The following is a 26417-nucleotide window of genomic DNA, read 5'->3' as shown; positions in this document are numbered from 1 at the left end:
AGATCATGATCTGAGCCAAAGGCAGACACTTAACCAACTGAGCCAGTCAAGCACCCCAATCCATGATGTTCTTAAAAAGGGCTTAGGGCATTGTCTGTGTATCTCTTGGGGCTCAAGCAAATTTGTATACAGCACTCCAAAGGCTAGAGTGAGTACTTAAAACAAAATATTGTGAGAATTGGATAAAATAATAAATGTAACCTTCTTGGCATAGTGCCTGGCATGAAGAAGGCACTCAACTATCACTACTATCATTACCAATTTGCTTTCTAAAAAATGCTCCCATTAGACTTTGAAGGATTTGAGAACATTGACTTGATTTTACTTCTCTTTGCATCCCAGAAGCTTAGCAGAAGGCCTGTTCATAATTTGTGTTTACTTATAAGTGTGTTTTGAGTGGTTGGATGGATAAAGAAAACTGATTGTGGGAAGCGTGTCTCTCTAGGAAGTCAACTTCCCTGGAGTTGAAGTAGATTCTAATGATATCTGGACTGAGGTTTTCTAACAGAATACACACTACAGTTCTGTTGTTTTGTGTACCTAGGATTTATTTCCCTTGATGACAGTAACACCCTAATTTTGCTTTGGGGAACCACTGTACCTGTTAGGTAGCAGTTATATAGGGAATGGTAAAGTAGCCCCATATTTCCAAAGAAGGGGGGTAAGTGACTAACAGAGGTCACTTGTGCCCTTTTTTCCAGAATCGAACCTTGAGTGGAGTGACACAGAGGTAGAAAATAGGATGAGCTTATTTACCTAGCTCTCAGGGAGGCTATCCAAAATACCAGCTCCCTGGATACAAGCTGACTTGTAAGCTTCTTGTTCTCCTTCAGTTCTCTGAGCTTCTTGATATTCCTTCAATAAATTGTTTGCTCAATCTCCATAGTTAAATTCTGTTGCTTGCAACCAAAGATCTGTGAGTGATGAAAAAACATTGCGATGTAAGCCATGAAACAGAAAGACTGCCTGCAGCACCAGGGCTCCGGGAAGCTGGTGATCCCCTCACGATCTCTGTTAGTAGGAGGTGCATAAGGGAGCTGGGCTGGGCCATGCAGTTTGAGACCTGTGCTCTCCTACAGGTTGTGCACAGTGGAACGGTTCTGCTAAAGTCTGAGGTCAGCCAGGCAGACTACTATCATAGGAATGTTACTTTGTAGAAAGAGGAAACATGCTTTAGTGAATTTGAAAGGTAAACAGTAGATGGCAGAATGTTGTGTCATACTGTCCAATGACCATGTTAAGTTTTTGTAACTAGTGAAATGGAACAACATTTGTACCATCTGAAATTTTCTTCAAGAGTACTGTGTGTGTGTATTAACACACTGGTCTCACAGGCCAATGTGTGACTGGGTCCACTCACAAGGGCACTTACAGCAGATGCTCCAACCTGCTAGAGTCTCCTAGGACTGAAGTTTCAAGGCTGGGATCTGGGTATTCCTTAGTGGACACACTGGCACTGGACAGAATTTCCTATAAATTCAATCACCATTTATAGGGGCGCTCAATGCTACGCAGTGTTCAGAGAAGGAAAGACTTTAATGGTTAAGAGGTGTGATAGAAAGACTCTAAGATGACCTTAATAATTTATGGCCTTGTATAATTCATTCCCCTTGAGTTTGCAATAAGACCTGTGACTTGATTCTAACTAATAGAGTACCACAGAGGTAATGGGATGAGATGTCACTTTCTTTGTTACATTTATATATAAATATACATCATGTATGTGTATACATATGCCTATGTGTGTACATCTATATATGTATGTACCTTCAGTTCTCATTTGATAGTTATGTTCTCTAAAGTTGCCATTCTTAATTAATACGTATGTACTTCATACATACATAATATATAAGTGTATATGTATATGCACATATTTCCCCTAGGAACAATGGAATAGTGGTTCAGTATTCATTATTTAGCACTCCCAGTGAAAAAAATACGTATCATATACAAATATATATTTGTTTAATAAAATATTAAATCCTAAAAACAACTCATCTGATAGATTGTTTCTCTGTTGTGTAAAATAGAACATAGGGTTTAGAGGTGTCAGGTCACTTGCTTGAAGCTACCCCACTTGGAATTTAAACCCCATCCAACTTCCTCAAAACCAGAGCCCTTTGCACTGCACTGAACGGCCCTTTACCGCATCTGTACTCTGGTCATCTCTGTGGAAGGGCTGGAACAAGAACGCAGAGTATCACCTTGTTCAGCCTCGGCTGGGAATGTGTGTTGGGCACCTCAGCTTTCCCTGCTATGTGTATTTTCCCCCAAATTTCACCAAAAGCACTTCAGTCTTGATTTGGGGGTTGTAAATAAATTTTAGCATGTAGGCTAATTCACAAATACTGGATACACAGATAATGAAGATTGACTGTGTGTGTGCGCGTGTGTGTGCGTGCATGTCATGGAGAAACCTCCCTTGCTGGCTTTGATGAACAAAACTGCCATATTGTGAAAGGCACCTTTGGAAAATGCTTCATGGCAAGAAACTTGAGGCGGCTTCCATCAGTTGAGATCAGTCTCTGAGCAGTAACCAGCAAGAAAAAGGAACCTCCATCCTAAAACTAAAGGAATGAATTCTAGTGACCTGAGGGAACCTGGAGTGGTTCTTTCCCTACTTGAGCCTCTGATGAGCCCCACCCCCAACCAGCATCTGGATTGCCAACTGCAAAGACCTTCAGCATATGAATCTGATAAGCTATGCCTAAACTATTCCAGAGATCCTATAAGATAATAAATGGAGGCTGATTTAAGGTTTTGAGTTTGTGATAGCTTGTTATGCAGCAACAGAAAAGTGCAGGAGTTCAGTATTTATACATACCTGAATGGAGACCAGAATCCCTGGTTGAGGAGCTCCTCCCCTCTTGTAGTAATTCTGGTGTGATACCTGCTGATTGAGTCCCTAAGCCAGCAAGTATGGTGGGGTCATCAGATACAAGAGAGAATCTGGCAGCTGAGAAATAGAGAAGCGAGGTTACACCTGGAAAACAAGGTAAATAAAGGAGATGCCCAAGCTAAAGCTATGGTACAAGCAATCTGTCATCTGAGGGGACAGAAGTAGATAGGTTCTTAGTTTAAAGCACTTAAACAGTTTCACAAATGTCTAGACTCACTACATAATTCACTCTTTTCTCAGCTGCCCCTGACCCTGGGATATCACGTTAGGGTGTTTTAAGTGTTGGGAAGTTTTTAGTTCCCTGTGAAGGCAGTATTCTGGTTGCCATGGAAGAGAGCTGAGTGGACAGACGTGGGTGTAATGCATCCTGGTGTGAGTTGTTAAGCACATCAACCCTTCTGTTACCAGCAGTCCCCTTAGATGATAAATCTCCTCCCTCCTGCCAATGGGCGCTGTAACCCTTTCCCTGACACTAATTTCATAAGGAGGAGATGATGGCTGTGGCGTAATGAGGCTTAGAAACCTTCCAGACTTTAGACTTTTGCATTAAGAGAAAATGATTTTCAGTTTACAATTAGTGTGATTTGAATTTATTTAAACATACACACAGAGCAAAAAAAAAAAAAATCTGAAACTGCATCAAAATGTTTCAATGAAAAAAAAACTAAAAAAAAAAAAAATGTTACAATGGGTATGCCTACATGGAGGATATGGGGATGAATTTTACCCCCCTCCCCCCAGTTCCTTTCTGTCCTATACAACTACTTGTGGAACAAAAAAGGTTAAAAAACTCATTATGTATTGGGGAAAAGAGAAAATTCTTTTGTAGAGGTCAGGACCTTCTTTCAATCATGCTGTCATGGACAGTGGGTGGTGATGGATTTAAGTGTGGGTGTTTGCAAAGGATGCAAGAAGCATTCTGGTTTCAGAACTTTTGGTGCCAGTGAAATTAAATAATCTTAAATGTCACTTGCAGGGACTCCCTCTTGCCTTCTCTTCTCAGGCTGAAGTCCATAGGTTCGATTCCTTTTGCCTAGAATGCCCTCTTCTCCCTTCTTGTAAACAGTAACTTCTCACTCTTCAATGCCAGTTCAAGGGGTACCCCTTTGTGAAAGCTCCCCTTACCCAAAGGAGGTTGGGGGGGGTTCAGTTAGGGGACACTTCTCTGTGCTGCCTCAGTCCCCCCACCCCATTCCACATTGTAATCGCCCTGGCATTGCTTGATTTCCGGTCAGAGTAGATATCTTTGGTGTCTCTTGCCAGTGTCTAGCATAGAGCTTGACTTTACAGAGTAAAGTGCTCAGTAAGTGAGATAAATTTGAGCTTAGCTCTCGTTTTGCCTCAGAGTTGAAAATGGAGCCCAGCTGTGCTTGGCTCAGAAGTAACCCTAATAGGGTGGGAACAAACATTGTGCTAAACCAAAATGTGTGGCCAGGGATTTTGCATTCTGCATTTTTCATGCCCTAACTGGGGTGTGCATACAAGCCTGAGGGGTAATGATTTACCAACCTCATTTTCTAAGACTTGTTATCCTTCATTTTGACACACTATTAAAATCATTTAATTATCACTATTTTGCCTTGTCACTATGGAGGCACTGTGATCCATTATTTAGGGTTTTCAGGTTTTTTGCCTTCCACCTACTTGGGAGGAACAAAGGTTGAGATTTCCTGCACAATTTGAGTTCTGTAACTTGATGAACACAGACTTCTAAGTGAAACCAGCAGGAATTTTGGGGGGTGATTTGGAGGGTCAGCTGATGTCCATTTTTTACTAAGAACTTAATGGTACTCATCCATTGCTTCACTAGCACTCTGGCTTTTCCTATTCTACAAGTATTCTAAGATCATCACTGCCCTTGGATTTGTGTTTTCTGTGCCTGGCGAGCTCTTTCCAAGGGCTTTGCCAAATCACTTCCTTCAGATGGTATCTGTTAGATATACTGACCCTGACTCTTGATTTAAATTACTCCACTCACACCTACCTTCCACTCATTATCACACCACTATTCTCTTCTGTCTGGCTTTCTAATTTTAAAATGTAACATGTTTTTTTTTCTCAAGAAATTTGGAAACACAGTAATGTATAGAAGTCACCTATAATAATCCTACCATCCTCATATTAATGATGGTAATGTATTTGGGATGTTTTCTTGCAGTGTTCTCCTATGCATTCACATTTTTATTTTTATTTATTTATTTTTGTAATAGAAATTTTCAAACACATTCATAAGTAGAGAGGAGAGTTAACAAGTTCCCACACACCCACCACCCAACTCCAACAATCATCAAATATCCATATATCAAGGTAAATAGTTAATAAGGAAAGGTTCTGGGGCGCCTGGGTGGCTCAGTCAGTTAAGTGTCTGCCTTTGGCTCAGGTCATGATCTCAAGGTCCTGGGATTGAGCCCAGTGTCAGGCTCCCTGCTCAGCAGGGAGTCTGCTTTCCCTGTCCCTCTGTTCCTTCTCACTACTCGAGCTTGCTCTCTTTCTTTTTCTCTCAAATAAATTTTTTAAAAAATCTTCAAAAGAAGGAAAGTTTTTTTGTAGAAGGGTCACGGCAAAAAGAGCAGGCAGGATGGTAAATCATGTAGAAATCCCTAGCAATCACTAGAAAATCACCAATTTACAGCTCCTAATGAAATAATAGAGTTAGGCAATAATAATAACTGCTAAAACCGCTAAGAAAAAGGATGATGGAAGGTTTGATGATGGATGTGTCAGGGTGACACCACCTGAACCCACTTCTCCACCTTAGAATCATGAAACTGGGAAAACCAGATGTTATGTACCTCCTTATATGATGTAATAGGTAATACCCAGTACCCCCTACGATGCTCTGCTAACAAGAAAATAAATTGCAACTGAATCCAACAAAGCTTAATTCTAATTGACAGTTACAGGAGAAATTGAAGATTAGAGCAAAATGTTAAACATGATTTTGGATTTGAATAAAAACATCAAAATCCAGAAAATGGGAAACCCAAGCAGAAAATTATAGAGAATAATATGATGAACCTCCTGTACCCACCTTCCAACTTTATCACATCTAATATAACTTTATATTTGTTCTGAATTTGTAAAGATTTTTTTTTAAGGGGCGCCTGGGTGGCTCAGTGAGTTAGTTCTGCCTTTGGCTCAGGTCGTGGTCTCTGGGTCCTGGAATCAAACCCCGCATCAGGCTCTCTGCTCAGCAGGGAGCCGCTTTCCCCTCTCCCTCTTCTTGCTTCTCTGCCTACTTGTGATCTGTCTCTCTGTGTCAAATAAATAAATAAAATCTTTTTAAAAAATTTTAAAAAAGATTTTTTTAAAAGTATGATCATTTGAAGCCCCTGGGTACCAGTCCCTATTCCCATTGTTTTCGTTTTCTGCCTGAGTTATTCCCATAGATAGATTCTAAATATTTATGAATCCACAGACAAAATATGGTACCTCATGCATCTTTTTTACTCACCGTTGTTTTCTGATTTATGTATATTTTTACATGTAAGTCTAGTTTATTCAATTTATGTTCTATATAATGTTTCCCTGTATGACTATATCACAATTTGTTACCATTCTCATAGTGATGGACTTTGACATTATTTTGTACTTTTTCAAACAAGGCTATGATGAAGATTTGTGAACTTGCATTCTTGTGTTTAGATTAAATATGTGGATGTGAAATTGCACAGTCAGAGGATATGTGCACCTTAAAGTTTACCTGATATTCATAAACTGTCTCCACATGTTCCAAATTCCTCATTGTCTTTATTGCTTGGCACCTCTATATGAATTTAAACAATAACGGCTTCAAATCTGATGGAAAATTATTATAATTTTGATATGAATTGCATTGAATTTAAAGATTTATCTGAGAAGAGTTTGTTACAGTTTTCCTACAGATGAATATAGTATAGGTCTCACTATTTTTGAGAACTTCATGTCTGTCAAATATGTTTGTAAATGTATACATTTAAATAATTAATGCATACATTTTCTCTTTTCTCTCAAAAAAAGTATCTTCGTATTTAATTAGTGAAATTTATTCGTGTGAATGGATACATTTTTGTACCATGTGAATGGGATTTTTTTTTGGTCATATAATTTTGAATTGTTCACTTTGTTTCTGGAAATACTTATATATTGATCTTTATCCAGCAGTCTTGTCATATCCTTAGTCTATTTGGTATCCATGTAATTTGTCCAGACTGTTTTGGCTCTACTTTTCCAATCTAAATAATAAGACTTCTAAGTCTTTACCTAGGAATACAGATATTACAATTTAATTATATATGATATATTTACTAATGTAACTGTCATATATAATAATACCAGTTAATATGTTACTTATGTTTATTTATTGACACTATGTTTTATTTTTTTAAAGATTTTATTTTTTCATTTAGAGAGAGAGAGAGAGAGAGAGAGAGAGAGAGAGAAACCATGGATGGGGGGAGGGGCAGAGGGAGAGGATCTGAGAAGACTCCCCACTGAGTGCAGAACATGATGCAGGGCTTGGTCTTACAGCCCTGAGGCCATGACTTAAGCTGAAACCAAGAGTTGGACACTTACCCTACTGAGCTACCCAGATGCCCCCACTACATTTATTTTCTATTGCATTAGTTTGAAGACCAAGGGAGATATGATGAATAAAATCAGAAGTTGTAGGTGTTCTTGTCCTGTCCTTGACATTGGTGGGATTCCATTTAGAGTTTCTCCTTTAAGCATGATCATTGCAGTACATTTTGATAAATAACTTTCTTGGGTTAGAAAAGTTCCCTACTATACTTTGTTAGGTAAGAATTTTTATAATGAACATGTATTAAATTTTATAAAACGCCTGTTCTGCATCAATTGTTATGATTATATGCTTTCCCCTTATCTTTTAATGCAGCACATTACCTTAATAGGAGTTCTGATTTTGAGCCATTATTGGATTCTTGGGATAAACCATACTTGATCATGATGTATTATTATTTTTAGACCTTGATGAATCCAGTTTTATAGTGCTGTATTTGAATTTTTTTACATCTACGTTGATAAGTGAGAATGGTTTATAATTTTCTCTTCTTATGCTGTCCTTGTTTGATTTTGTTACTAAGGTGGTGCTACCCTCATTAAGGTGAGTCATGACTTTCTTTTTATATTTTCTGAAAAATTTTTATCAGGCAGAATGTTACTTGTTCCTTGAAAATTTGATAAAATTTGCCTGTAATTTTTTTTTTAACCTTTAGAATGAGCATATTAGACAGGAAAAGCAATTTGGATCCCCAATTCTATTTCTTTTACGATTATTGGCTTATTGTCATTTCTCTATTTTTTCTTGACTCAACTTTAGTAATTTATATTTTTCTAGAAAACTATACCTGCAATACACTTTTTTGTTTAGTAGTATGTATAGTTTGCTTTTCTGATTTTAAAAAATATATCAGAAATACCATTTGACCCAGAAATTCCTCTCCTGAGTACATACCCCAAATATTTGAAAATAGGTATTCAAATAAAAACTTGCAAGCAGTGCTTCTTTGAACATTCATGTACAGTAGCCAGAAAGTGAAAACAACCCAATAGCCATCTGCTAATGAATGGATAGATGAAAGATAGTATATCCAGCAACAGAAAATTTTCTCTGTAAAAAGGAATGAAGCACTAATACATGCTAAAACATGAATGAGTCTTGAAAATAATATGCTAAATGTGGGGGAAAAAAGACAGAAAAAGTCACATAGCATATGATTCCATTTATTTGAAATGCCCAAAATAGTGAAATGCAGAGAGACAGAAAGCAAAAAAAAAAAAAAAAAAAAAATTATTAGGATATTGGTAGGGATTGTAAATCCCTATCCCTATAGATAGATTACTTAGGGTAATATGAATTTTTAATATTAAATCTTCCAATTCATGAACACAGCATGATCTTTTAAAAAGTAAATTTATCGGGTGCCTGGGTGGCTCAGTGGGTTGAGCCTCTGCCTTCGGCTCAGGTCATGGTCTCAGGGTCCTGGGATAGAGTACCGCATTGGGCTCCCTGCTCAGAGGGGAGCCTGCTTCCCCCCGCCCCCGCCTCGTCTGCCTCCCTGCCTGCTTTTGCTCTTTCTCTGTGTGTCAAATAAATAAATAAAATCTTTAAAAAAAAGTACATTTATCTCTATATATATAGTATGATATAGGTATATTAAAACTTTATTTTATTTTTTAACATTTATTTGTTTTAGAAAAAGAGCCCATATGAGTGGGGGGCGGTGGGAAGGAAAGGGAGAGAAACAGACTCCCCGTTGAGCATGGAGCCTGATGCAGAGCTCCATCTCAGGACCCCAAGATCACCACTTGAGCCAAAAAGAAAGAGTGGTGGCTTAACTGTGCCACCCAAGTGTCCCATATTCAGACTTTTTTTTTTAAGATTTTTATTTATTTGACAGAGAGAAACACAGCAAGAGAGGGAACAGAAGCAGGGGGAGTGGGAGAGGGGGAAGCAGGCTTCCCGCCCAGCAGAGAGCCTGATAATGCAGGGCTCAATTGCAGGACCTTAGGATCATGATCTGAGCTGAAGGCAGACACTTAACAACTGAGCCACCCAGCTGCCCCCAGACTTTTTTTAAAAAAAGATTTTATTTATTTGAGAGAGAGCATAAGCAGGGGAGCAGCAGAAGGAAAGGGAGAAGCAGGCTTCCTGCTGAGCAGGGAGCCTGATGTAGGGCTTGATCCCAGAACCACAGGATCATGACCTGAGCCAAAGGCAGACGCTTAACTGACTGGGTCACCCAAGCCCCCTCCATATTCAGACTTCTATAAATCATCTAATTTTGTTATTTTTGTTCACATATTCCCTTTACTTTTTTTTTTTTTTTTTTTTTTTTTCCCATCTTTTACCTCTTCCTCTTAGGTCAATCAAGTTTGCTTTATTTCTTCTATACTAGTTTGGAGCCAATAGATTGTACTACTACATAGTAGTAGTTTTCACCTGGGGCAGTTGTGCCCCCAGGGAGACATTTGGTAATATCCTGAGACCTTTTTTAAAAAAATATTTATGTATTTGAGAGAGGGAACACAGACTGGTGGAGGGGCAGAAGGAGAGGCTCCCTGCTGAGTGAAGAGCCCAAAGAGGGCCTCCATCCCGGGACCTTGAGATCATGACCTGAGCTGAAGTCAGATGGCCAAGAGACTGAGCCACCCAGACGCCCCATATCCTGAAACACTTTTAATTGTCAGCTAGCGGGTAGAGTGTTCCACTGCTGCTAAGCATCCTATAGTGCCCAGGACAGCCCTCCACCACCAGAATTATGCAACCCAAATATCACTAGTGCCAAAGTGGAGAAACCCTCAGTGATACCATGGTGTGAATGTCACCAGGCATTATCTGTCCCTTCTGTTTCTATTAATTGGACTTTTAGTTTAATCTTTTTTGAAATAGTTACTTTTAGAGACACTTAAAATAGATTGCCAACATATTTGGTCAATTTCTGGGCTCAACTTTCTTACCTTCCTCTGTGTTTGTTATCTTTATTCTGATGCCCACTTTGACAGTCCTTTTGGCGAATGTTTGTGGACGGTAAACTCTCTTAGCCTTTCTATATCTGAAAATGTCTTTGTGTTGCTGTCACTACTGAATCATAGATTGTCTTCATTCACTTCAGAGACTCCTGTTTGATATGTTGGAGCTCTTCAATCAATCATTATTATCACTTTCTTATCCTCCCTTTTAGTTTGTCTCTTTAGTGACTTCTGGGTGCATTCTTCAGTAATCCTTCCTTTGATCCTGATTTGGCTCCCATGCCCATCCATGAACTTACCATGAGCTGGCCAGATATAGGTCATGTATTTAGTCTTAAGAGTTGGGAGTGGGGGGCTGCCTGGATGGCTCAGTGGGTTAAGCCTCTGCCTTCAGCTCAGGTCATGATCTCAGGGTCCTGGGATCGAGTCCCACATCGGGCTCTCTGCTAGGCAGTGAGCCTGCTTCCTCCTCTCTCTCTCTCTCTCTCTACTTGTAATCTCTCTCTGTCAAATAAATAAAATCTTAAAAAAAAAAAAAAAAAAGAGTTGGGAGTGGGTTTGGTCCAACCCACAGAGGCTGCGAATAGGCAACAGAAGTTATGATGCTTCAAAGAAAACTAAAAGCATGCTACTAATTTTAAAAGGAGAATGGCACTGGGCAGGCAAACCCAGGAAATGTTCTCTGCAAATATGCTGTCTCCTTGGTCAGGATTTTTTTTTCTTTTTACTGCCTCTCATCCCCATTTCTCTTGCCCTAACGAGCCTAGCAAACTCTATTTATTGTCAAAGATCCTAATGAATCAGCCTTGGCTCCGTGTGATTTGTCTCTTGCACTGCATTATTGGCTAATTGTCTGTCTCCCTTGCCAGACCATGTGCTGTCAGCGGCAGAACTATGTCTTGTTCACACTGAGAGCCAAAATAGGGCATAGGAAGAGCTTGGGCTCCAAGGTAATACAAACAAACGGGAAACAAATCATGTGAAAGCTTAGCGTTTTCGTAAAGTTAAGGGGCTTCGTAGAGGAAGACCTGACGATGCTCAAGCTTGCGCTGAAAAGAACTGCTCTGTAGCCAGATTTGTAGAGATCACAGAAATCCACCTTCCTGCAGGTACAGTGGGCAGAGAGTCTTTGGGTGACCATCCTTCCAAAGCCATTTATTTTCTGCAACATCCTTGAAAAATAGGTTGTGTTGGAGGGTTTTTTTTAGCCCATTTCTGCCTTCCTGGAACTTCACTTTAAATGCCAGTTTTAATAGTCCTAGCTTCTGTTTTTTTGTGTGTGTACCAGAAAGGTCTGTAAGTTCCTTCAGACAACATAAACTACCAGAGAGCAGAAACTGCTGTCTTGTTTGGTGCTGTTCTTCAGTGTCTAGAGCAATGCTTGGTAAATAGCAGGAGCTCGATAGATAGATGGTGACTGAGTAAACAGAAATCTAAGTCTCTATCAAAGTCATGAATAGTTACCAGTGAGAAAGATACGGGGAATTAGCAGCAAAGTCCTCAACACTTAGCTTGACCAGCGAGGGAACAAAAGGGGAATTGGTGTGCCCGTGTCTGAGCATTCAAACCATTCTGCCCCAATAAGCCTGGAGGGGAACGGATTGGGAGAGGATTCGAAACCTCCTAGCTAGCTTTTGTACGTTATGGAGATTTATTTTAACGATAAGCTTGTATAACCTCAATGTTAAGGGTGAAGACCGTGGGTATCAGCCAACACATCTGGGGATACTAATGATTTTGATCTCTTTAAAAAAAAAATACTGATTTTTTGACAGAGAAGAGAGACAGAAACAGTTTGTGGGGGAGGGGCAGAGGGAGAGACTCTTGGGTGCAGACTCCCTGCTGAGTGTGGAGCCTGACAGGGGAGGCAGCTCAGTCTCATGACCCATGAGATCATGACCTGAGCTGAAACCAAGAGTTGGATGCCCATCCATCTGAGCCACCAAGGTGCCCCTTAATGATGTTGATCTCTTAAGGATTTGGGGGGATAGAATGAGATGAATGAAAAGGTTGTGTGGGGCCTGGCATTCAGTGAGCTCTGTACTTACATATGGGTTGTAGAACTGAGCTTAGTAAATGTTCTCATTTTTATTTTTATTTTTTTTATGTATCCTCATATTTAAATAACACCACCTGTGACCAGATGAATGGTCTTGGTGGCTGCAAACATGGGGTGAGAGAGGGAGGTGACTTTCATTTTACTGTGTATATTATAGTTTGACCAACTTTACAGTGCTTCAGTATGCATCATGGTGTATTGTCAAGTTGTCCCTTAGGTCATTCAGTAAGTAGTTATTAAAGTTATCCTGTGTGCTAGGGCCAACTCTAGGTAGTAGGGAGACAAAGATGAAAAGGATACACCTTGCTCTCAAGGCATTTACAGTCTAGGGTGTGAGAGAGATAGGAAACAAATAATCAGACCTCTACGGTTTAGTTACAACCTGCTGCTTGTTATGAAGGAGAGGTACAGGTACAATGAACCTACAGGTACAGGGGAACCTACCTGAGAATGGTACAGGGGGACATTGGGAAAAGGCTTTCTGGAGGGTTTGACATTGAAGGCAAATCTTTTAGAAAGATGTGTAAGAGTTGGCCAAGCAAAGAGGGAGGAAAAGAGCTGCCCAGGATGGCATTTGTTTCAGTGGAGGGCCAACAGAAGGACAGGACAGCTGGAGCCCAGGGAGCAAGGAGGACAGTGGCATCAGGTGAAGCCAGGGGCAAATCTCGCAGGCCACCCTCGTGCATCTTTATAAGGGTTTTGGTCTTTATTCTGTGAGTTATGGAAAGCTACTTGAAATTTTAAGTCTAGGAACGACACGGACACTTTAGTGTTTTAGTTAAGAACATAGACTCTGGAGCCAGGATGCTTGGATTTGGATTCCAGCTTAGCTCCTGAGTAAGTTACTTAACTTTCTGAGCCTCTGTTTTCTCATCCATAAAATGGAGATAATAAAAGTCCTTATATCTGGGCGCCTGGGTGACTCAGTGAGTTAAAGCCTCTGCCTTCAGCTCAGGTCATGATCCCAGGGTCCTGGGATCGAGCTCCACATAGGGCTCTCTGCTCGGCGGGGAGCCTGCTTCCTCTTCTCTCTCTGCCTGCCTCTCTGCCTGCTTGTGATCTCTGTCTGTCAAATAAATTAATAAACTCTAAAAAAAAAAAAAAAGTCCTTATAGGAATGTTGTAACGTGTGTGTGTGTGTGTGTGTCTATGAACGATGTGCAGGAATGTGTGTATTGGTGTATATATATGATATATATCATGCATCATATGGTATGATGCATATCATATATGATAAAAGGCTGTAATCATCCCCATTTTATGCATGGTGTGTGTGTGTGTGTGTGTGTGTGTGTGTGTGTGTGTGTGTGTATGTGTGCGTGCGCACGTGTGTGTTTAGGTGCCTGGCATGCTTGGAATTCTATAAAAATTTAAACTGTCACTATTTGAACTACTACTGTTTTGCTCAGATTAAACCCTCTAAAATCCTTATATAGGAGCTCAAATCTATTCTATCCTTGGAAATAAAAAGCAACCACATTGTGTTTTTCGGTTTGCCAGGACAGGTTTTTCAGAAGGGGAGAAGGCAGCCTTGCAGTTCTTTTCTCATTAGCTACCTCAAGCAGCTCTTAGGGCTGGTTTTAAAAAAAAAAAAAAAAAAAAAAGAGCTGGACTAAACTCCTGGGGTCATCTGATGGGACCCAAGGGGAGGGGAGGCTACGACCTGACTCCTGCAAGGGTGTTTAGTTCCCCAGCCATAGGAGGGCAGGAACAGTTAGTTGCAGAAGCTGCTGAATAAAACACCTATAATTTAGATCAAACTTGTGCAAAGAGAGGGCCAAATCATTTTTTGTGTTTCTCTGGAGGAACTCTGGAGGCTAATCCATCACTGGAAGGTAGAAATGAAACACTTGCCGCTTATCTCCCAGAGAAGAGTTGCACACAGAGAGGCCCCCGGGGTCTGGGGGTTGCCATGACACACAGGGAGAGGTGGGGTATGATTTATTAGCATGTGCACAGCTCTCTTGGCTTTTTGTCCTTTGAGCAGTGCTGGGAGCCAACCAAGCCCAGCTACTTTGCATACTAATAAAGATTGGTGCATGTAATTATTCAGCAGTCACACCGTTATTCCTCAGAGATAAATCATCCCTGGTTTATTTACCCTTCTTCCCTCAAGTTATTTTAAGTTGCCTTTACTGCACCACATCTCAAGTTGAATAGAAGCACCAACTACTTTAGTTTTTAAAGCATTTTAGGTAGGAAGGCTTCCAGGTAGCTCTGTCGTTATATTTGAGGGGCTCTGCCAGGACCAGCACCAGCGCACTCCTTCGTCATCTTGGCTCGATTATTCTGAGTGTGTGTGGAAACACATAAAATGACAGGGTGAGATAGACCAGTGCCAGCTGGTTGCCAGGAACCTTTGACATCTTGGGATAGTTCGAATTGGGACTGAGACCTATTTAGCTTCCTACTCCTTGAGGGACGTATTATATTACCTATCTTCAACCAAAGAGTCATGGCTATGAGGCTCCTACCTCCAATGACATTCATGGACCGCCTCTTCCCTCAGCCCATTTATTTGTCCAGTTTTATCTTTGCATCCAAATATGTAACCACCCACACAGTATACCGTCAAGGAGAAGGCCAAGTTCCGTCAGCAGAGATAGAATAGCATAAATCACTTATCTCTGCAACCAATGATCTTTGTCCTAAAAAGCCATTTTACATCTTGCCTGTATCATTTCCATAATCACCCAAACCAGTAAAATCATGGTTTACTGGATATCTTGGCTTTTGAGAATGTCTGTGACCAGCAAACACTTGATGTTAGTACTTTTTTTTTTTTTTTTTTGGGAATGGCAACAAACGAAAAAAAGATGGAGAGGAGGTTATCAATGTGGGCTCTTTAAGTGAGTATGTAATGAGAGGGCGATGAAGCTTGATTTGTATGGTCTCCGGCCATTTAACAAGAGGATAGAGGAACCAAAGCATGTGGGGGGAGCTTTGAATCCTGTTGTTATTCCCCTAGAATGCAATGATCACGTCCCTTCCAGTTTACTTACCAAAATATCCTTAGTGCCTAGAACAGTTCCGTGGGAACATAGTGGACCCCCAATAAATGTTTGTTTAATGAATGATTCAACATCTTGCATGTTTTCTTTACACTCATATCCCACTTGGAACTTTTCACAGAAGAAGAAAATGCATATAAATGCATTTCTATGTGGTTAGTTTAAACATGTCTCCTAATATAGGATGTCTGGGAAGATGCCGGCGGAAATAGAGCCCAGACCAACATGATTTCAAGGTGCCCATTCCCACAAATCTCGTAGCAGTCTTGCTTCTCCTTTAGCAAAAAACCTGCCCTTTGATTTCCCTGGTGTTCTCCCTTCATTCGTGCTGGGTGAGTCATGATGGAGACATGATTTAAAACATAGCCTGAGTGGGAGGAGGGAGCTGATCATTAAAAATGCATTTTCTCTGGGAGTTTGTTTTTAAAACTTTGGACCAGAAAATATGTACAGGAATGTTTGGCTTTTAATAATTAAATCATGCATTGTTTTAATTTTCTCCAGAGTGTCTCTCTAGAGGAAAATAAAGTTGCAAATCCAATATTTATGTCTTTCCTAAAGCACTGGTTGCCAAATGAAATGAGTTTTGCTATTTTTTTCCTTGATGGTTGATTTGTCTCCAGAGGGCTCCCTTTTGAATTTGCAGGAAGGGTTTAATGTTCCGTGAGAGTGGGGAGGGATCTTTGGAACAGGGGGCAAGAGGGTGTGGGTGCTCTTGGCTTAGGAAGATGCAGGATTTAGAGTGTAGGCCTGTACCCTCACCCCACCCCACTCTTCGGGTTGCTGGCATCTTTCATTCACCTCACTCGACTTCACACACAGGCCATTTTCAGCAGGGAGCAGAAGCCTAGCATCCTGTGCAAAATCAATTATTTGTCTGACTGCTTTAGGCAACCTCTCTCTCCCTCGTCCACCAGCCTTGACCATAAGGGGGTGTTCACACATGTGAAATGTGAAAAACATCCAGCACACTGAATCAGGATTTGAGTTTTCTAAGACCCTTTCCCTTCGCAGGCAACACAAACCTCATCCTTGGGTATTTTCCTATAAGCCTTCAGTAGCGGGACCCACACCTGTGAAGTATCTCAAACCGAGCCAATCCCTATTTAAGCCAAGAGGGAAAAGTGGGGACCTTTCTCTGTGTGAACAATTGGAACTTCTTGGCTCTTTTGCAGCTATTTCAGGGGAAGACTAACCTCTGTACCTGCTGCTTGTGATGTGTTTGATTTTCCAAGTCAGTTGTTCTTTAAGGACCTTCAGAGGGGGAGTGCATCCTCACAAATGTAGGGCATCTCATGCCTTTAATGGGGAACGTAGTGCCCTGCTCATAAAGGCAGTAGAACCTGGATGTGGTTTAGTAACCACAGAAGATGCCAGGTCTTACCTGGATAGCTAACACCTCTGCTTCTCATCCATAACGACCCCAGAGAGTAATTGAGAAAGGCAAGTATTATGCCTTCCTCCAACACTCTGGCTACACATGCAGTGTTTAAAAGCACAGTTTTTTTTTTTTTTTTTAAAGATTTTATTTATTTATTTGACAGACAGAGATCACAAGTAGGCAGAGAAGCAGACAGATAGAGAGAGGTGGAAGCAGGCTCCCTGCAGAGCACAGAGCCCGCTGTGGGGCTCGATCCCAGGACACTAGGACCATGACCTGAGCCGAAGGCAGAGGCTTTAACCCACTGAGCCACCCAGGTGCCCCTAAAAGCACAGTTTTTAAACACTCCAGGGAAGATACAACTGGCATTCAGCACAGTTCTGTGGTTTACTAGTGTTGCGTTGTTGGGTGGAAACTTGAACTTCTGTGAGCATCAATAGCCTCATCTATTAAATAGAAGTGATACTAATGCCTTATTGGTTTTCTGTGAGAATTGAGAAAACCTTTGTAAAGAGCATGCCATGGTATTTGACAGTATAAGAGAACACTCACCAGAGATTTGACAGAAAGAAAGTGTAGTAACATATAAAATGCCACTGGAATCAGATGGACCTGGGTTCAAATTCCAGTTCTGCTGCTCTGCTACTCTTCCAACTCTGCAATATTGGGAATGCTATTTCTAAGCCTCAGTCCTATGGTCTTTAAGTGTAGGCACTAATATCCACCTCAGAGGAATTTTCAAGGATTAAATTTAGCAATATATTCATGGTGCCCCATGGCAAATTGTTCTTTTTGTTGTTGTGGAAAGGTGGAATGGATAAAAGAGGCTGGCCGCTGTGCAAACCCGTCAAAGCTTTTGTTGTTTCCTGTTCTCTGGGTCCCTTCTATAATTCCCCCCCTCCCCGCCCTAAAAACCTAGAGTAATCAAATTGGAACTAGGTGTATGAAGAGAGAAACATGTTCTCTGTTGAACTGGTCATTCATTCATTTATCTCACTTCATTCATATATTCATTATAACTTCATTCAAAAAATATTTTTTAAAAAGTCAAACAAGATGGGGTGTCGGGCACTGTCCCAGGTGCTGGAATTAAAGGGCAGAAAGATACAGTCCTTCCATGTAAGTTCAGAACAATAAGTCTTAAACTTCTGTATATAGAAATTCTTTTGAGAGTCTAATAAAAGACTTTTCTCTCAAGTGGTGGGGCAGGAGAGAAGAATCTGACACATTTAATTCATAATTTTAAGCCATTAGTAGACCCACCTGGATCCAGCTTGATTTGAACCTTGTGTCTTGTTTGATTGCCTTGCATCTGCCATTCTTACGGAACTAGTATCCCACTTCTTTAAGAAGCTGACCTCCCCATTCCACTTCAACTGAATGTCTTCCAGTTCCCAAGAATCGGCACATTTCATAAACACCTCTCTCCGCCCCAGCACACGGACACAATATTCGTTCCCCTGTCCACATACACCATTGCTTGGTCCAGTGCTATAAATCATACAGGTTTGGCAAGGGGGAATCTATTTGGGATATATTCAAATTGGGCCAGAGAGAGGATCAGTTCTCTCTGAAAGAATAAGAAAATGTGAAGATCAGAGGCTTGAGAGATTCTAATATCTGGAGGATGAACATGTCTGTCGTTACTGAGAATGAACCCAATTTTTGTAGAAAAGCAGATATGAGAGCCAGAGAGAGAAAGAGAGAGAGAGAAGCTAGTGAGGGAGAGTACCATGGTAGTTTTTGAATCTGCCCCTACCTAGATTGTGGGTGTTCAACCTCATTATGGATCCATGAGTCAATACATCCTACTTTTGCTTAACCTTGGTCAGGGTGAGTTTCTGTCACTTGCAACCCAAACAGCCTTGCCGAATATAGCACCTGTGGATCGGTCTTCAGTCTCCAGTGAGAGACAGATTTGAGGATGTGATTTTATGACTCGGTGGAATCAGGGTCAAGATGGAAGATGGACTCCTGTGTCCAGCATAGAAGAATGCTTCCTTACTCAGGAATTCCATGAAGAGTGGCTCCCTTGTGTCCTTCAGGAAGAGTGAAGACTGGTTTTTCTGCTCTTTGATCACTGGGAGTGTACATGAGTATGATCTGATAGGGATGGACCAACCTGGCCTAGTGATGGCAAAATAATAAGAATTTAAAACAGATTCTCATGGTGGAAGGTTTTATCATTTGCTTCCTTTCACCTCCCAAAGTATCCTCGGGTGAGTGTGCAGTAAGACAAATGGCAGCTCCTGGCCTGTATATGTCGATCACAGCATTAATCCATCTCCCGTTCTCTCAGGCCTCCTCCTGACACTTCCTGTTTAACAATAGGCCTCATTAGCTACTTGTGTCAGACACCTTTCCCGCTGCCTTCTCCCAAAGGAAAATGTTGCCTTCTTCATTCAGGAGCTGAAATCCATCTGACACTAGGGATCCCATTGTACATATCCAGCATCTACTTAATGAGACCCTTAAACTAGCAGCTCCCATTTATGAAGCTGCTTCAGTGTATTGGGTCCTTTAATCAGTTTCCTTAAATACATTGTCTTCTTTGTTCTTCACAATGGCTCTCAGAGTACGTATTATTGCCTTTGTTTGTAGGTTAGCACCTAACAGGTCAAGGTGCTTGACCGAGAGTCTTCAGGTCTCTGACTCAGACTTGTTTGACTCCACAGTTGATGCACTGGAGGGCAATGATCTTGTTTAGCAACCATCGTATCTTCAGAACCTGAGAAAGCTCCCAGCACATTGTTGGCTTTCAAGAACTATGTGCTGGACAGTTGAAACATACAGGTATCTACAGATGCATATGAGAGATGATAGACTCCCAGGAAAGGTCTTTTCTGAGACATATGAGTTTAGAGTCAAGGGTTATGTGGTAACTGGTCTGCCACTTTACAGATGAGGAAACTGAGGCCCCGAATTATGGATCACGTAGCCTAGTGTCATACCGTGTAAGGGTTGGAGTGAGGCTTGGCATCCATGCTTTTTTTTCTATTGCTTCCACTGTATTCTGTGTTGGAGGTGGGGATGACCACCGTCTGCCAGTGTCTCGATATATTCCCTTCATCTCTCTGCTTCCCAACCTCAAAATTTGAGGGCCTCAACAGGGAGAGGAAACTTTACTGGGCTGCTGCTGCTGTGATAACACAAGTCACAATGCTGTCCTAATTGCCTGTATTATAAGCATGGCAGGCCTGGCACATGGTGCACTCAGGGCAACTCTCCAATTAATCTTTTCTTCTCCGATTAAGGCTTGTATCCTGCATTTGTTGTGGTTGGGAGCATTGGTGTACAGGATGTTTCAAAGAGTTCCATGTGATAGAGTGAGTGAAGGAATTTGGGGTTAACCATGCTGACATTATCTCAGACATGATCACTTCATGGTCCGGAACATCTGAAACAATATGGAGCCCATTACTGGCTTTGCATCCCTGGGGAGACCGGGCATTTGCTGGGCTTGTTGGCAACTGTGGCATTAACACATCACGCAAGGCAGAGCTGTTGCTTCTGCTTAAAAGACCTGAGAGGGTCAGGAATGGTTGGAGACATCTCTCTGTCTTGGCAGAAGCAAGGAAAATACTGACTGACACTGTGTTGTTTCCTTCGTTAATCAAATACATATTTATTGTACACTCATACTCACCAGGTCTTGTGTCTGGAGCTGGGGTACAGTGGGAGCACAAAGAGATATGCCCCTGAACTCCTGTGGCATTTAATCTGGAAGGAGAGACAGTGAGTAATCAAATTATCACAGTAATGAGTGCATAATTGCAGACTAAGGTAGATTCTCTGGAGGCATGGGACAGTTTATTAATTTGATTTAGTAAACACTTACATAGCACTTACTCTATGCCTGATGTTATTATAAATGCTTTGATAACAATAACTCACTTAATTTTAATAATAGCCCTATCGGGTACATATTAGTATTCTTATTATTATCTACATTGTACAAATGAGGAAACTGAGGCATGGAGAGGTTAGGTTAAGTAAGTTGTCCAAGTTCATACAGCTAGTAAGTAGTGAGGCTAAGATCTACACCCATCCAGTCTTGAATCCATAATGTGTGCTTTTAACCACTCAGGGTATCTTCTCTCTGCTGAGAATATATTCCAGAGGAATCTATGACTGTCTGGGGTTTGCTGTAAGCTTTAAAGCACCCATCTGTAAAATGGGTAATATTGTTCCTAGTCTCATAGAAGGTGGTTGTGAGAATTGAGCAAGAGACTGCTAATAAAAGGCTTAGTGGGTGCCTAATCTTGAATAAGCATTCAATCAATAATAATTGTTATATAATAAAGAGGGTGAGATTTAAAGGAAGAAAAGAAGATATTAACTAAACAAATAGGGAAATTTCAGGTGAAAGGAACAGCATGGGCAAAGGCCCTGTGGCTGGAGGAGGAATGGCAGGTTAGAGAGACTAAAAGATGGCCAGTGAAGCTTGGTGTGAGGTGAAACCAGGGAGGTAAGCTGGAGCCAAATTTCCCAGGGCCCATCAAAGACCTTACTAAGGATTGTTTTGGTCTTTACTATCAGGAGCATGGGGACGCCTCAAAAGATGGTTAAGCAATCAGATTTGCTTCCTGAGAAGGGTTGCTGTAAATCTGGATGTCCACGTGTATCCCAAGGACCTAGTACCTGGCAGCTTGGACACTTTCAGGGGAATGATGATGATGATGACTGTAGCAACAATAGTAATAGTAACAACTGTTATTGATGGAGTGATTATTCAAGATTAGGCACCTACTAAACATTTTATTAGCAATATGTTGCTTAATTCTCACAAATACCTCCTTTGAGGCTAGGAATGGTGTTACACCCATCTTACAAGTGGGTGCTCTAAAGCTTAGAGAATTTCAGTAGTTGGTTGTCATTATGGGGCTGATACTGGGCATGACAAGTTATTGAGCCCAGACCCGCCTGATTGCAGACATTGCCTTATCCCCTGATGATGAACTCTTGTCACTAGAGAAGAGAGGATGAAGGGCATGATGGACCTTTCAGCTAATAATCAGTACTTAGATGCCAATATCCTAGGGGCTTCTCATCTTATATTATCTCATTTAATTCTTACAACAACTGGGTGAGTTAGGCATCATTGACCCCATTTTGTGGATTAAGAAATAGAAGCTCAGATATATTGTCTAAGGTCCCAGAGTCCACAAATATCAGAATGTGGATTTTTAACCCAGGTCTTGTGGCTTCCAAAGAACCAGTGGTTAGTAATCTAAAGAAATTCCCATTGAAAGGAAGAAAGAAAGAAAGATAGAAAAAAAGAAAGAAAAGAAAAAAAAAGAAGAAATTTCCCTGATTCCCTCTGGTCTGAATTCCCAGACTTTAATGTTACTCTTAACTTTAATGTTACTCTTTTTGGAAGATGGTTTTACCTATCTGCCCAGCTACTGTCCTCTCACCTTGTTCATCTTCAGAATTCCAGTTGTTTTAAAATACTGAGCGGTCATGTTCTTCTGTGCAGGCAGGACACTGCCCCACCCCGGAGGCAGTATCTTGGTTAGTCTCTAAGGCAGTCCTTGTACTACATGCTAGTATTAAGTAGTAAGAATGGTGGGTGTGACTTTATTCTGGCCAGTGAGAAGTGAGGAAAGTCTTCTGGGTGAAGGTATAGGGAAAGTGTTTTTCCTGGCTTTAGGGGAAGAACACAGAGATTCCCTGTAGTTGAACTGACCAACCCTGAATCAATTTACCTCTGGATTTCTTGTATGTCATAATGAGTTTTTTGCTTGCCTAAGCCATTTTATGGAGTTAATTTTATTGTTCCGTAAGGCCAAAAGTATCCTAAATTATACACCCCCTTTTGGATTGTTCCTCAGTAACCTTGGAGGGAAGCAAGAGAGAGAAGGAACAAAATGAGGAGGGGAGGAAATGAGGCAGGGATTTAGAACAGATGAGATGAAGGAGGCTTTAAGAGCTCTTCTTGCCCTTTAAGCTGTAGGGGTTGGTGGAAATTGCCCTTGTTTCATTCCTGGTACTTTTGATGTAAAATGGTGATTTCCCCACCTGAGCTAATCTGGGCTTTTGTCCCCTAAATTCCCCAGCTTGCTCCCACTGTGCTCCCAGAGAGGTTGCCCGTCTACAAAAGAAGCCTCTTTTAAGGTTTTAAAACCTGACACTGGTTGATCTAGAAAATTCCAGATCTTTGATTCCTTTAAAAGCCACATTCTCTAAGGAGCTGTGAGGAATACTGTCAGCTCGGCAGTATAAGAATTTACAGATAAACTCACTCTCTTTTCTTGGGGCCTCTGAAGACAAAAGGTCTGAAGACAAAGCATCCCAGAGAAACCCACTGTACACCCCGATCCTAACATCTGGGAGAATGGCTTGCTTTCAACTCAGTCACTGAAGGGCTGGAACATTGGGGACTTGACCACTTGAACAGGTTGTGTCAGTTTTAGGTGTGGTACCAAAGACTCAATGTGTGCTGACCTCCTTTTTGGAAGTCAGGAGGATGTCCATCGTGTCTACACTGTGACACTCTTTCTGGGGGACCCAGGTGAGAAGGCAAAGTTCCTGGCACACCTCAGATGTGTGAGCACTAAGCCCTTACAGCTAAATGTCACTGAGGTTTTGGTGTTTCGTACCTAGCATTACTGGCCACAGATAACAGACACAGTATGTCAACATTTATCACATTGGTTAATAACAGTTTTGGTTTGTCATCTCTGTAAAATCTTTGTGGGCAAGAAAATGATAAGATCAATAGTGATGATGATGATGATGTAATATACATACTACATCAAACGACTGACCACAGTGGTAAGAGGAGCTCCTCTAAAAGGACCTTACAGATGGGAGAGCTGAGGCTTAGATTGGTGGAAACATCTCAGCACCTTGAGTGCTAACCACAGCAGTAGGCATAGAGTCGGTACTCACATGTCTGTTGGTTGAATGAATAAATATACTTCAAATTGTGTTTAGTTGAATAAGCCTGGAGCAGATTAAAATAAAATAGTACATCTTGCCTTAAGTGAACATAAACGAAAAGGATAACTTTTCCTGCTTCTCTTATCTTTAGCATATGCGTCTCTTTGTGCAATGAACCCTAAATACCTAACATTTATCCATTTTGTTTCATTCCCTGGAAATGCATGAACACTAACCATTAGGTTACTGTTACAAACAAGAAAACAGCCTATTGTGTGTGTGTTTTAGACAACACTATAAATCAGGTTTGCCTTATTTCAAAATCTAATTCAATTACAGAGAAACTATACCTTGTGGACGATTAAACTGTAAATTGTGGGTGTCCACTGGGTGATTAGATTACTAAATGTGTTCCCTGCCATAACTTACCTCTGTCTCTTTTGTATATTGTCCATGCCTACTCAAGGATAGGAACATTTCAGTAGACATGTCCCACATTGAAGGTTATTTATGGTGCATCTCAGACATGGAATATCTTCTTCAAGGAGATACCAATGCATCATGCAAACTCTTATAACTTACTATGCTTCTCTAAGTGGAAAAGTCCACTTCATGGATCTCTCTTTATCTTTTGCCAGTGCTCAGGTATTGGAATTGTGAAATGTGACCTTTCTTGTTTTCCACAAAAATAATCTCTGTGCTGTCTCTTCTAGGTCAAAGCATGAAGGCTAAAGGCCTTGCCTTCTCTGTGATGAGTTTCTCAGGAAACCAGGCATTGTGCTGAGGTTGGGAGTCTTTGAGATGCCTGTGTCTGCATTAGAAACCCACAGCAGCAAGTAGGAATGCTTGTTATCAGGGCTTCCTTTGGCCCAAAGCAAATAGCAGAGGAAAGGGGTTTGATTTCATTCACTGACTCATTGTTCCTTTAATACATATTTATTGAGTCCTGCAATGTGCCAAAGCCACTTAAGAACTGTAACAACATAGCTGTGTTTGTCTAGTTCTTCACAGCTTATAAAGCAACTTCCTAATAATTCTTTCATTTGCTCCTCATAAAAATCTCATGAAGTAGGCAGGGCAGGAATAATCATAGTACATTTAAATTGCCAATGATAGTGAACATTACTTTAGCAATTATTATATACCAGGGGTTACCTTAAACACTGCACATATGTTGTCTTACTTAAGCTTTGAGTGAATCCTCTGAAGTGGGTGCTATTGTAGCGCTCTTCCCCCTCACCCCACCCCTGGTATGAAGAAACAGGTTCAAGGAAGCTCTGTGATGTATCAGTGATTACACAGCTACTAAGTGACAGATCTTGGATTCAAACCTGGGCTCTCTGAGGTCCGGAAGTCCATGCCCATAATCCCTGAGTATCTTGGAGCATGATACTGGAGCATGGATTTGCTGTCTTCCATATGGCTCTTCCCTTGACATTGGAATGCTCTAAGGAATTCATTCTGGCTTTAAGGAGTTCTGTTAGTGGCAGAAAACTCCTGAGATTACACCTGTTTTCTTTTTTTGGCCATTAGAAATTAGAAATCTGGGGTGCCTGGATGGCTTAATGGGTTAAGCGTTTGACTCTTGTTTTAGGCTCAGGTCATAATCTCAGGGTTGTGAAATCAAACCCTGCTCCAGGCTTCTTTTTGTTCCTCTCCTCTGCTCCTCCCCCCGGCTTGTGCATTTTTTCTCTCTCAGATAGACAGATAGATAGATTGATAGAATCTTAAAAAAAGAAAAATTAAAAATCTCTGGAGGTACTTTTCACTTAGAGAGGGTCAGACAGTACAGTAAAAGAATCTAATTTTCTGGGACTTTTCATGAGTGCAGCAAAAGAGTAGAAATTCAAAATAATAACTATTATTTAAAATTTCCCCTAGTTTCTTAATTTGGCTGTTTTCAAAAGGAATTTCTTGGGTGATATAGATTCTGGTTATTCTATGCACATTTATCAATGCACTTCCACTTTTTGCTTGAATAGCTCTGCAAGGTGATCTTTCCAATAATTTGGAGGTTTTGGGTAACTACTAATAATAGCAGTTCTTCATTTTTCAAGGAGATCTACTCAAAGAACATCCCTCATCAGTATTTTATTTGATTCTCCCAACCTTTATGTTGGAGTAGGTATTTTCAGCCATCTATTTATAGATGGAAAACACCAGAAGATGGAAGATACTATGGATTTTTATCTGAGGCATGTGTATCTCTCCTTTTGGGCTTGGTCATGTGACTTGCTCTGGCCAATGGATGTTAGCAAATGTGACCCAGACATAGGATAGACATTTCCTTACACAGGGAGGCTTGCGCTTATGTACCTCTGTCATTGTCACGCCCCACCCCCCGCAACCCTGGATAGCTGCTCTCCTTTTAGCTTGGGCCCCATAGGCTCAGTCTACCTTAAAAGAGACCAAAGCAGGGACACCTGGGTGGCTCAATGGGTTGAAGCCTCTGCCTTGCTCAGGTCATGATCCCAGGGACCTGGGATCGAGCCCCGCATCGGGCTCTCTGCTCAGCAGGGAGCCTGCTTCCTCCTTTCTCTGCCTGACTCTCTGCCTACTTGTGATCTCTGTCAAATAAATAAATAAAATCTTTAAAAAAAAAAAAAAAAAGAGACCAAAGCAAGCACTGTTATTAAGCCCACATGTGGAGCACATATGAACCCAACCTCTGATGAGGAGGCAAGCCCAGCCAGACCTGTGGTTTGAAGC

The sequence above is a fragment of the Enhydra lutris genome, unplaced genomic scaffold, assembly GCF_002288905.1.
Source record: "Enhydra lutris kenyoni isolate GAN:26980312 unplaced genomic scaffold, ASM228890v2 scaffoldscaffold45, whole genome shotgun sequence".
NCBI lineage: Eukaryota > Metazoa > Chordata > Mammalia > Carnivora > Mustelidae > Enhydra > Enhydra lutris.
The sequence above is the reverse complement of the archived record's forward strand: the minus strand, read 5'-3'. Positions refer to the sequence as shown.